Here is an 11,186-nt window from a genome sequence, read left to right on the forward strand (position 1 = left end):
GCGCTGTCATATAGCTAGACATCCAGGAGCTAAGAAATGCACTTATAATTTATTGCCTATAATTAATTACACTCACAATCTTTTACAAGGAAAAAATTGTACCTATAAAATACAGACCTTTTAAAAAGGAACAGTGCATTACTTCAAAACGATATGCTTCTCCGAACAGTTTCCCTAGCTCACTTTTACTAAAAAATTTCTTGTTCAAACAGAGAAATCCCCAGCTGGGCCTGTCCCAGCTCTCTCGAGATGCCTGATTTCAAACTTGCTGAGAAAGCCAGCTTCTTCTGCAGCGTAAGGTTGGCAGCTCCAGAGCATTGCTGCAGGTCCTGGGGCATCTGTGGTGCTGGCTGCTTTGGGGTGGGTAAAGGAAAGGTTAAAAAAACAAACAAACAAACAAACAAACAAAAAAAAAACAGGGTTTTTTACGGTAGTGATTTTTTGGAGTGGTATGTTGATTTTGTGGCCTATGTCATATTTTAATGATCGATACTGATTATATTAATGGAAGGATTTTGTATAAAATATTAAACTGTAAACAAAAGCAGTCATCCATCCAAATCAGGGGCATTTTACAGGTTAGGAGAGCTGAGCTTGTCCTGCCACTGCATGATTGTGGGAGTACAAATGGTAGCAGCTGAAGTATTGCAAGGCCTTGGTTCGGTGGACTTGTGCAATGGGAAACAACACAGCAGTTAGTATCAAACCCACTTCTTCACAAGAATGAAATTGCAGGTTTTCTCCACTAATTGGGACACTAGAAATCCCCCTAAGTAGCAAATGTGTTTCCAAAGACTTTATTATTATTATTTTAGGTTTTTATTTATTTTAAAATGTGATTCCTAGCTTCCCTGGTGCAAAAACTCGGGCATGTCAAGCCACACACTGTTGTCTCGTTGAGTCTGTAAACAGACAGAATTAAACAATAGCATGGCTAAGTGAGAACTTTCTCCATTCATCTTAATGGACTGTTAATTATGACCACTTAAATGCCCACAGTGTTAACCATTTCACCGCTGACTGGATTTCACCAAAAAGTGCCGTTTATGTATATATGTTGCTTAATTAAAGGTAGGTAGACATAAAACCCACAGTCTGCATGCATCTACATGGACCAAACAATTAATAAAGTTGTGAATATGGATAACAAAGCCAGATGAAAAGCCTAATGATCATCTTCTGAAGTTTATTCTTTTTGAGGATCTGAGCAAACTGATGATTCCGTGTCAACAACACCGTGTTATTGCTTGAGAGATCTAGAGACTTGAATAGGCCAGCTTGGATTTTGTGGTACCTTTTCAAAGAGCAGAAAGGCCAGTAAAATGTGCAAATGACTGGCCAACACTGCCCAATCTAAGTGAGGCAGCGATACACGTTAGGATATTACATAGTAGTCAACATTTTCCTACACTGAAATTCCTACAAAGCTGTATGACGAATGAAACAAAATTTATTTTAAAAAAGTCAGATAATCTTGCAGAAGAAATTACCATAGATTTTAATTATACCTGCCTTCAAGCAGATGCTATTAATGGAATTAACAAATTCAGTTAGAAACAGAATCACTTTTTTTCTGGACATAAATATTGTAGAAGAAATTTGCTTTGGGCAAAAACAAAGAATAAAAATCAGTGATTTTAAAGAGTGCAGTCCTGACAAGAAATACAGTTTTAATATCATATGTTCTACTCAAAGAGTAATTTCCACAAGTATTTGGAGGAAATTAATTTTGTACTATGAATTTAACCTCTTGAAAAGTTCTAGGGCTTCTCCCTTGGGCAAGTGGATCTGGCAAAATATACACAGTCTTTGGTTTCATGAAGTCTCTCTGGTTCCTCACATTCCTACTGGTTTCAAGGGCTGACTGAGAAAACCCTGGCAGCCAAAAGAGCCTGGGTCCATTTCTTCTGTCCACACCACTGGCTTTTCCGTGGTTCCTTCAGTCAGATCCTACAGTCATTTCATGCTTGCACAAATCCCAAATCGTGGATAAGCACACATATTATCAGCATAATGCTTGCCTACAGTGTTGTTCTTAATACCTGCACTACAGCAGCCACCTGAGAGGTGTGCTATACACGGGCTAGCACAGGGAAAGGAGGTGTCCCCAGCATTTAAAATGCACAGCCCTATGTTCTGTACTTTGTTAAGCTTGCAGCCCCTGCTGCTGGTTACAACCACGCAGCAACTGCACTGCCAATGCCTACAACCACAACGAGGATACTCAGTTTTGCCGTGTAACCTTTATTTTCAGAGCCCATAAAACAGCCCTCACACTGCCCTGTAATGGTTAGAAAACAACAACAGACCTGCCAAGGAAAGCAGCTCTGAACGCAGAAACCATTTTCAAAACCCTGAGAACCCAACAACTATTTGCGCTCAGGCATGTGGTCAGTTTTCCCACTTAAGCACTCTGAGACACCAGCATTTATTTTTTTTAATAATAAGTAGTTTTAAATGAGCAGTCGGGCCCATGTGGTCAGTATGTAATGTCAGCAAGAACAACAGTATGTGGGCCGGTGCATTGGGTCTACCACCACTCTCGAGACCCCCCTGATAGTTACCATAGAGATAGCAGGAGCCACAAAGAGCTTCGATCACATTACTGGCTGGGAGGGGGTCAATTTGTATGCGCCAGCCCTGCTGGGATTGAAAGAATGCAGAGGAGGACAGGAAAGATAATAGAGAGAAAAATAAGTGAAGAGAGAATACAAGAAACGGGAAAAATGGAAGAAAGAAAGGAAAAAGGGGAGAGGGGCACAAAGGGAGTCAGGGATCTCGGAAGCAAAAGCCAGCGGAGAGGCTAAGGAGAAATGAAGAGAGCAGGAGAAAGAGTGAGAAAATCCATCTTGCGAGGCAGCTCTCGTGTCACTGCCAGGCAGGAAACGCTGCTCCAGGAGAGCTCATTCACAGGCGCTGCGAGCGGGCAGGAGCAGCAGGGATGCCTGCATCACCTGACCAGGCTCAAAAACTGTTCAAAACGCCCTGAAAGGCAGTGAAGAAAGGAGACGGGACCACAGAGAGGAGAGGTGGTTTCGTTTTGAGATCCCGACAGGCTAGCACCTGGCTGTGCAGCAGGGACGTGGCACTGATGGAGCGACCGCCACAAAAGCTTCATTCTTCTTTGGACTCAGCAGCCCACTGCATGGAGGGCTTGGGTCTTGGCCGGTTTTGCCTCTGAGAGCTGTGGATCCCTGGGGCTGAAGGGGCTGGAGGTCTTGTCTTCAGCAACCACGCTGCATCCCTGGGAAGCCACCCAGCCGCTGCTTCCCCAGCTGCTGTGTGCTCACCTCCACCTGCACACTCCTAGAAAGACCATTCCAAACGAATACGATACCTAGGTCCACGCTGCAAAAAGGCTGAGGAGAGTACTTCGAGTTACTGTCTAAATCAGCAGAGTATCCAAAGCACCAAAGCCCAGAAATCATCTGTTATCATTTCACATGCCGTTGTTCCTCTGTGGATGAGTAAATGGCACAGCCCAAACCTGCTCATCTTTCCTAACGAAGTCAGAGAGAGAGAAGGAATAGGATTCAACATACTACCAATAATATGTAAAGAAATAAAACATATTCACTGGCATGTTCATCAGTCCTGCAGCTCCCCAAAAGGTAAGGATAACGAAGAATGTCCTGCTCCGCTGGTCTCATCGATGCTGCAGCAGCTCACCTTCCAGATGTTCCCAGGACACACACGGCTTTATAATCGATCTTGTGGTCTCAGCACGTCTGCAGCTCTCCTGCTAGCACTGAGAGAAATGCCCCAAAGGGCTGGCAGAGCAGCACACTGCTCCTGCACACGGTAGCCTAATGGCTGAGTGACAAAATAATTTTTCCTCGGGAGGACGCTGATGTGCTGAGTTTTTCTATAGTACGCCTTTTTTCCTGGAGGAAATATCACAGCAGTGCTCACCTGCAGGACCAGTCCATTCAGCCCCTGAGACTAAGATAACCTCCCCTGATTTCCTTAAAGCAAAACAGATATAAATATGGTCAGGGAGAAGCTGCATGGATTTGACAGGGCAACACAATCCCCCACTGCCAATAGCAGCCACTAGCCTGGCTGCAACATCACGTGCTTGGTACGCCACATAAACAAAGCCACAAGTGATTGCAAAGGGCTTTTAAAAATGAATTAGTATTGGTTTTGTATCACTCCAATTTTCAAGCAGTTAAAGCAACCATGAGGTGCATTTGTCCCTCACGTATTACCACCAAAGTCGAGTTACCTGAGGTGAACAGAACTGACTCTGAGTTAGAGGCACACAGATGTAACAGTAACATCACTGAGGCAAAAGCCTCTAGAAATGCCCTGAAGCAGCTTTTCCATATGTAACAATGTCACAGCTTCAAATGCACCGTGATTTTAGCTACAGAAAACCTCCAAAGCAGCCCAAACTAAACTGAAAACACTTAGTTCAGAGGAATATATCCTTTCCATAGAAGTGCCTGGATGAAGTTGTAAAGTGCCTTTGTAGGAGAACCCAATGTGCCCTAAGCATAATTCAAGCTCCTAAAAATGCCCTGTGCGTTAGAAATACTCTTTTATTTTCCCTTGCAATTTCTCACACAGCATCATGTTCAAAAGAAACAGTGTTGGCCCAGCCACAGCCAGACTTGGAGACCTCCGATCCTGTCCCAGGCCTCACCTCCCTGCTGCCCAGCACCTCGCGTGTCCTGGGTCCCCGCTAGGCCAGCCCAGGGGCTTCCACCCGCTCCCAGCCCAGCCCCAACAGCTCCATCGAAGGCTGCTGAAGTCATTACGAATTTTATGAACATCCACTGGCCAGATGAGTCTTCATTTCCAGATCCCTTACAGTTTTTTCCACTACAAGAAAACTTTCCAAAAGCTGGCTAATAGGCCCCAAATGGTTCTTTCAGCACTAATGTGAACTGGAAACTAAAAAACTGTCCAGCGGGTGATTTGTACAAGTCTCTTAAATCTTGAAAATGGGGCTATTCATTTTCTAATAATAAATCTCTACTGGAGCTAATCTTATCTTCTTTCCACAATAAACTCCTAATTATTACCTTTCCAGCCGGCATATCTGCGATTTTAAAGTGTGTGACAGTGGTAAAAAGAAACTGCTGGATCTTATGACTGAAAAAGAAGGAAATATTTAGGCTAGGCATACAGAAGAGCCTTGTTTCTGAAGCTACGACCAAAATTATAGAACGGAACAAGTTACAAACCGGGAGTGAAGCGTTCATAATAGAGAAGTCAAGGACGGTCACTGCTGCTTGCACGCCCGCCAGGCTGGCTGCGTGGGGAGGCTCCACCTTCTGCTCCTGGAGCCTCACGCTGCCCCAAAGAAAACGAAAGAGGAAAAGCACTTCGAGTTTTCTTCATCTTCCCTCGGACCTGGTCAAAACCAGGTCTCGTTCCTACAGGCTGAAGCCAAATGAATAAAACATCTTTGCAAATATTTGTCTGAACTCGGGGCTTTGCACGTCATTAATTACCAGTTTTATCTCTCATTTATATTCGAAGTACCTAAGGCCGCCAGCCCTGGGAGGCCCAACAGTACCAAGCACGGTGTGTTTAATGGCACAGACCTTTTTCGTATCACTTTCACTCCGCTGACAGTGAGCAAATTACGGGGAGTATCTGCAAAGATAATTCATGAGTTTCAGGATACTTTTTTTTTTTCATTCAAGAAAAAGCAAAGCCAGATAAAGCACATCCCCAAATAAAACCAAAGCTCTGAGTTTTGACTAGCAGCTACCTGTAACTGCCTATTCTCAGCCAAGAGGTAGAACAAGAAATATTTAGAGAAGTAATCTGAAGGACACACACATCAGAGAAACCCAGAAATGTTTGCAAGTAATCTGTGAAAAGGAGACCAAAACTGTTTTCTGCAGTTTTTCTGCCATTTCACTGCATCACTTTACAATCACTTTCTAAAAAATACAACTGATTTAACTATGCTAATTTTATTTATTTATTTATTTATTTATTTTACAAATGGTGCTCAGCTTGTTAAATCAATTATCCCTTACTGACACATGCACTACTCTAATAAGCATTTAACAGTTGTTTGCAGAGCCTGGTGCGGAACAAGAAAACAGAATGATGAGAATGCCCTGCCCCTTCCGAATAAAATTCAAACTCACCAACCCCTTTGGCCTCAGTTATTTGGAAGTTGCCAGATTTCCCTTGCCCTTCTGGAACTTGTGGATAGAAGTAGTCCTGCAGCTTTCTCTGCCTGTCCACCCATGCCTGAGAAGGGGCAATCTAGCTCTCAGGTTTTGTCACCAAAGGTTATGTTGAAGATAAGGGAAAATAATACTGAACAGAGGAAAGTATCTGAGTTTGTCTCATGTAACAATATTTCAGGTGTATGAGGGGAAATGAACTTTTTCAATAAGATAATTTATAATTATTATTATAATAAATTAAGTTTATTATTTACAGGAGATAATACTATACTGTTGTTTCTCTTCAAAATGTATCATTTGAGTCATCATTAAAAATAAAAAAACAAAAAACAAAAAACATTTTTAACTTTACCTGCTTTAATCACATTTCTTTGTCCTTCACATCTAATGAACAAAACAAAGATGTCTACCTTTGCAGTCCTTTCTTTGCACCCTGTTTCCTCTCTGGCATCCTACACATCTTTCCCACATAAACTAGGGGTTCATGACATTTAAATGCAGTTCCTTAAGCTTCCAACTAATTTGATATAACTTTTCTCCCTGGGCCATATAGCAGTCCCCAAATTGCCAGTATTACTCAGTCTAGTCGAGATGTTCCTGTTCTGTAGATAACACTAACAATTTGAGCTAACAGAATACTGTTTTCATTTGTAGGATAGGATGTCCTTTAAGAAGTCAGCAGCTGCTTTTGTAGCCTATTGTTCCTAGTCTCTGCAATATTTTTGTACAAATACAAGTTTGCAATTTTTGCTTCTGATGGAGCTTGTCATTTAAATTTTAGTAATTTTGCTTACTGCTTTTCAAAACCACTGTTCTTCTGAGGTTCCTATGTGCTCCAATTGTAAAAAAAAAAAAAAAAAAAAAAAAAAAGACTGGTAAGCTGTGTGACTTCATGGTGCCTTTTGATCCAAATAGTCTCAAGAAATGCTGTATAAACATCAGGATGCCTATGAAACAGATGCTAGATATATTTTAAGGCATCAATCCACAGGGGAAAATATGGCACAGAGAAATTAGAGCAAAAATGTTCAGATACAGAAGTTAAATCTGTATTAAGGTACTGAAATTATCAGGAACTGTGTAACAGAACTTCAAAACTGCCTTAAAAATTGAGAAACTTTAACAAGAACAATACAGGTCTTAACAGTAACCTTACCCTTAACACCCAGGGTAGGAAATTTTGCCTAAATTGACATTAAGCAAATCAGCAAGTCAATAAAATCAAGTAGTTTTGCCCTGCAGTCCTATTCTTTAATCTTTAGACAATGCTCTCCAGCCACCTCTGCGTTATTTTTATTAGCTGTCTTTGGCTTTTTAACCGAGCTGTTTCTGCTGAGCTTATCTGCAGAAAGAGTAGATCCAAAGTAAGCAAACAGCAAAAAGAGCATAAATAAATAAATAAGCCCTCAGAAGGAGCCTTTCAGAGCCTTGCATCTGAACCGCTGCCTTATTGTCTCTGCTTTCACCACACCCCTCTGTCAGTCGGCTGCTACACTTTTAGCCTTTAATTTTTTATTTTTATTTTTAATTTGGAAAGGCCTAAGCAGCATTCAGGGACTTAAAATTCTTAGGAAAGAAAAAATAATAATAGTAATAATAATAATAAAGCAATTTTGTAGTTTTATGGAAACAAAAAGCATCTGAATCAGCATGTCGTATTTGTTTTCACCATCAGTTTTGGAAGGAAAAAAAAAAAAGAAAAAAAAAAAGGGGGGACAGCTGTTAATCCATTTTAGTTAAAGTGGAAAAAATCCTGGGGACTTTCTAAGCCTAATTTCAGCCTAGAGTGATTTTTATGGCCAAACAATGAATCCTTAGAATAATTTGTTCATATCACGAATATGCAACAAACTCTCAGCCCAGGGCCTGATGCAATTTCCAGGGCGATCAGAGGGAACACCTCCTTTGACTTCAGTGACAGTAGAGATGTAGTGTATGATAAAAAAAAAAAAAGGATACAAAAAAAATCAGGATAAAAAAGTCTTTGCAAATGTATTTTTGGTGAATGCAGACCAATTGTTTGTTTATGTCGAATGAGCTCTGAAAGTGATTTTACAGCTTTACATGTGACTTATATTGATGCCCACAAATCAATATAAATCGCGGGTAAAAAAAGCACCATCGCTTAGAGAGGTACTAAATTTCCAGCCCGCGGTGCTCATACCGCGATTATTTATGAGCATTGCACGCCGAGGAGAGGCTGTGGCGTTCCCTCCAGCTTCATCGCTTCGTGCCAGCTGAATGCTGCGAGAGGGATGGGGTGAGAAATGGAAGGCTACAGCGATATTCACTGTGCTGCTTCCCTCCAACATCCATTTTGTTCCAAAGAAACACTTGCCAGAGATTAAAATATTCAAGATGGCTGGTTTGTGCACCCTTTCGGGGAGCTCCACGCTTTTCCTGCTCGCAGATATTCCAGAGCCCCGTCTTTTTCTCGACGCCGGCAAGATTTTACTCCACACCTCGCCCGCCCTTCGAGGCATTAAAGGCTGGCAGGAGTTCAAAGGGCTTTCCCCCAAAGCTGCCCGCTTCCCAGCCGGGACGTCGACGCCACCCTGGGGACGCGGCTCGGTGGCTTTTGGGGGGCTCTCCCCGGCGGCACGGCTCGGCTCGGCTCGGCACAGCACGGCTCGGCTCGGCAGGGCTCGGCACGGCTTGACACGGCTCGGAGCAGCACGGCTCGGCTCGGCACGGCTAGCACGGCTCAGCGCTTCTCGGCAGCGCATAGCACGGCTCGGCGCGGCTCGGCACGGCTCGGCACGGCTCGGCACGGCGGCCCCGCACGGGACAGCCCCAGCGGAGCCCCCCCAGGACCACCTGAGCTCCGGAGCAGGCCCCGCGGCTCCCTGCGGGGCCGCCACTGAGCAGCTGCGGGGCGGGGCGGGGGGGACCGGGGGCAGCACGGCTCGGCTCGGCTCGGCTCAGCACGGCGCGGGTGTCGGTGCCCTGGAGTTTTTCCTGCGGGTACCCAGGAGGATCGGCCAGGAGCAGGGGGTCGTGCGCCTTACACAGCCGGTGCAAGCTGACTTGTGGCTGATAACCGAAAGCTCCGGCGACCTCTCGTTTTTTTTATTTTATTATTATTATTATTTTGACTTCGCGCAAAGCTCCGATTCCCTGCCTTCTTCCTCAAAACACCGACTTGCCCGTTCCCCGCAGCCCTGACCGCGGGCAGATGGGACGAGGCGCTGCTGCCCTAAGTGCCCCCGAGCCCGGCTTCGGTGATTTTGGGCTCCTGGAGCCGCTTCCCACCGGCACCGGCAATTTCTGTGCCGCCGGTCGCAGGACGCTTGTAATGCCCGCACTCCAGGCAGGCGGGCGCGGGGCTTAAAATTTCCATCCCCTGTCCCCCTCACCCGGCTTGAGCCCTTCAGCCAACGCTGCCCCTCCAATCTTGCTGCAAACAACGCGGGGATGTCGAGAAATGAGACTGCCCGAACGGCTCTGGTGAAAATAAACTCCCCCCGAGCTGCAGGAGATGCTGCGGGGCTGTGATGCCGCCCGGGAGCAGGGGGTCCCGCAGCCGGCGACCCCAACCCGCTGCTCGGTGCTGCAGGGAACGGGAAGGAGCCGGGCGACGGCAAAAAGTCCGCTGCACACACAGCGCATCGACGATTTAGGGTTTCTTGCTTTAAAAAGATTCTCCGCTGTTTCTAAATAAATGTCTTTCCCGCGGTAGCTTGGCTAGCGAGGGCCGTATCTTGTCATCGATGGTAAATCAATGGCACGGGCTGACCTTTTAGAGGGCTGCATCCTTTATTTAAAACAGGCGAGCTGAAAAGGAAAGAGCCGTGAAATACAACTTGGCTGGGGCAGGAGGGATTTTTCATACGAATTCGGTTTTCCCGCGCACTGTAAATAGCAGGCAGGGCTGGGGGGCGGCCGGATTTCACCCGGCTGAGATGCTCGCTTGAATCCGCTCACGGGCTGGGCGCTAGCGGAGGTGCCAGCCTCCAATTGATCCGTTTGGGCGCAGGCTCGGCGCCTGATTGCTCTCAGCGCTCATTGATGCAAAGCGCAGCGGAGGGAGGCTTCGGGCAGGGCAGGGCGAGCACGGAGGGGCAGCGGCGTTGTGCCAGCAGCGGCAGGGCCTGCCAGCATCGCCGGCACGGCTCGGCACGGCTCAGCACGGCTCGGCACGGCTCGGCACGGCTCGGCACGGCAGGTTTCTCCCCACCGTTTTACCTCTGCCCGGCAGGACGCGGAGAACAAAACCACCGCTGCTCGGGTACCCGGGGCGTGATGCGCAAAGCCCCCAGCACCCCATCCCCGCAGCTCGGCGGAGCCCTGGCAGCCGTGCCCGGGGCTGGATCCTGCCGGGGAGTGCTCGGGGGGAGCCTGCGGGCAGAGCCGCCCCGCTCCGCCGCCTGCCGCAGCTGGGGCTGGCGCTGCGCTCCCCCTCTCCCCGGCGGGGGCCCCCCTGCTCGGCAGCCCCCGGCGCTAATCTCGCCTCCTCTCCCCGCCCGGCGCACGGCCGCACACACACACACACAAAACGACGGGGGGCGGCCGGGGCAGGGGGGCTCGCCAAAATGAGCGGCCTCCGTCCCTGGGTGGGCTCGAACCACCAACCTTTCGGTTAACAGCCGAACGCGCTAACCGATTGCGCCACAGAGACTCCTGCGCTAAGGCGGCTTGGCGGAGGGGGTGATGGGCAGCGCCCGGCCGCGCTGCTCGCAGGATCCCTCTGCCTGGGAAATCCCGAAGCCGAGTGGGAACAGTTTCCTCGTGGCTCTCACTAACTCATCTACTGCACGGGCAAGTCAAAATGTAGCTCCCAAATATCACTGCAAATTGCCCCAGTAATATATGTAAAGGTAGTGTTAAGGGATTGCAGGGAACCGTTGTTTAAAAAGGCAGCATCTTCCTGCACCTACGCGGGTAAGTTATATTTACCTCTCCAGGCAACTGAAAACAGTGCAGACAACATTCCCATTACTATTTTATCAAAATCCACATCCCACATTACCTTATAATAACTCCACACCTGTGGCTTTATCACATACAAAAAGCTTTCACGTTCAAACC

The 11,186-nt window shown here is 46.7% G+C and overlaps 1 non-coding gene across 1 annotated transcript; it reads right to left on the reverse strand.

Annotated features, from left to right (window-relative positions):
- Nucleotides 1-10,702: 10,702 nt before the first annotated feature.
- Nucleotides 10,703-10,776, reverse strand: TRNAN-GUU (transfer RNA asparagine (anticodon GUU)). Its single transcript has one exon. It is a non-coding gene; the product is annotated as a tRNA-Asn (tRNA).
- Between the last annotated feature and the right edge of the window lie 410 nt (nucleotides 10,777-11,186).

This window comes from Anas platyrhynchos, chromosome 2 (assembly GCF_047663525.1).
Source record: "Anas platyrhynchos isolate ZD024472 breed Pekin duck chromosome 2, IASCAAS_PekinDuck_T2T, whole genome shotgun sequence".
Lineage (NCBI taxonomy): Eukaryota > Metazoa > Chordata > Aves > Anseriformes > Anatidae > Anas > Anas platyrhynchos.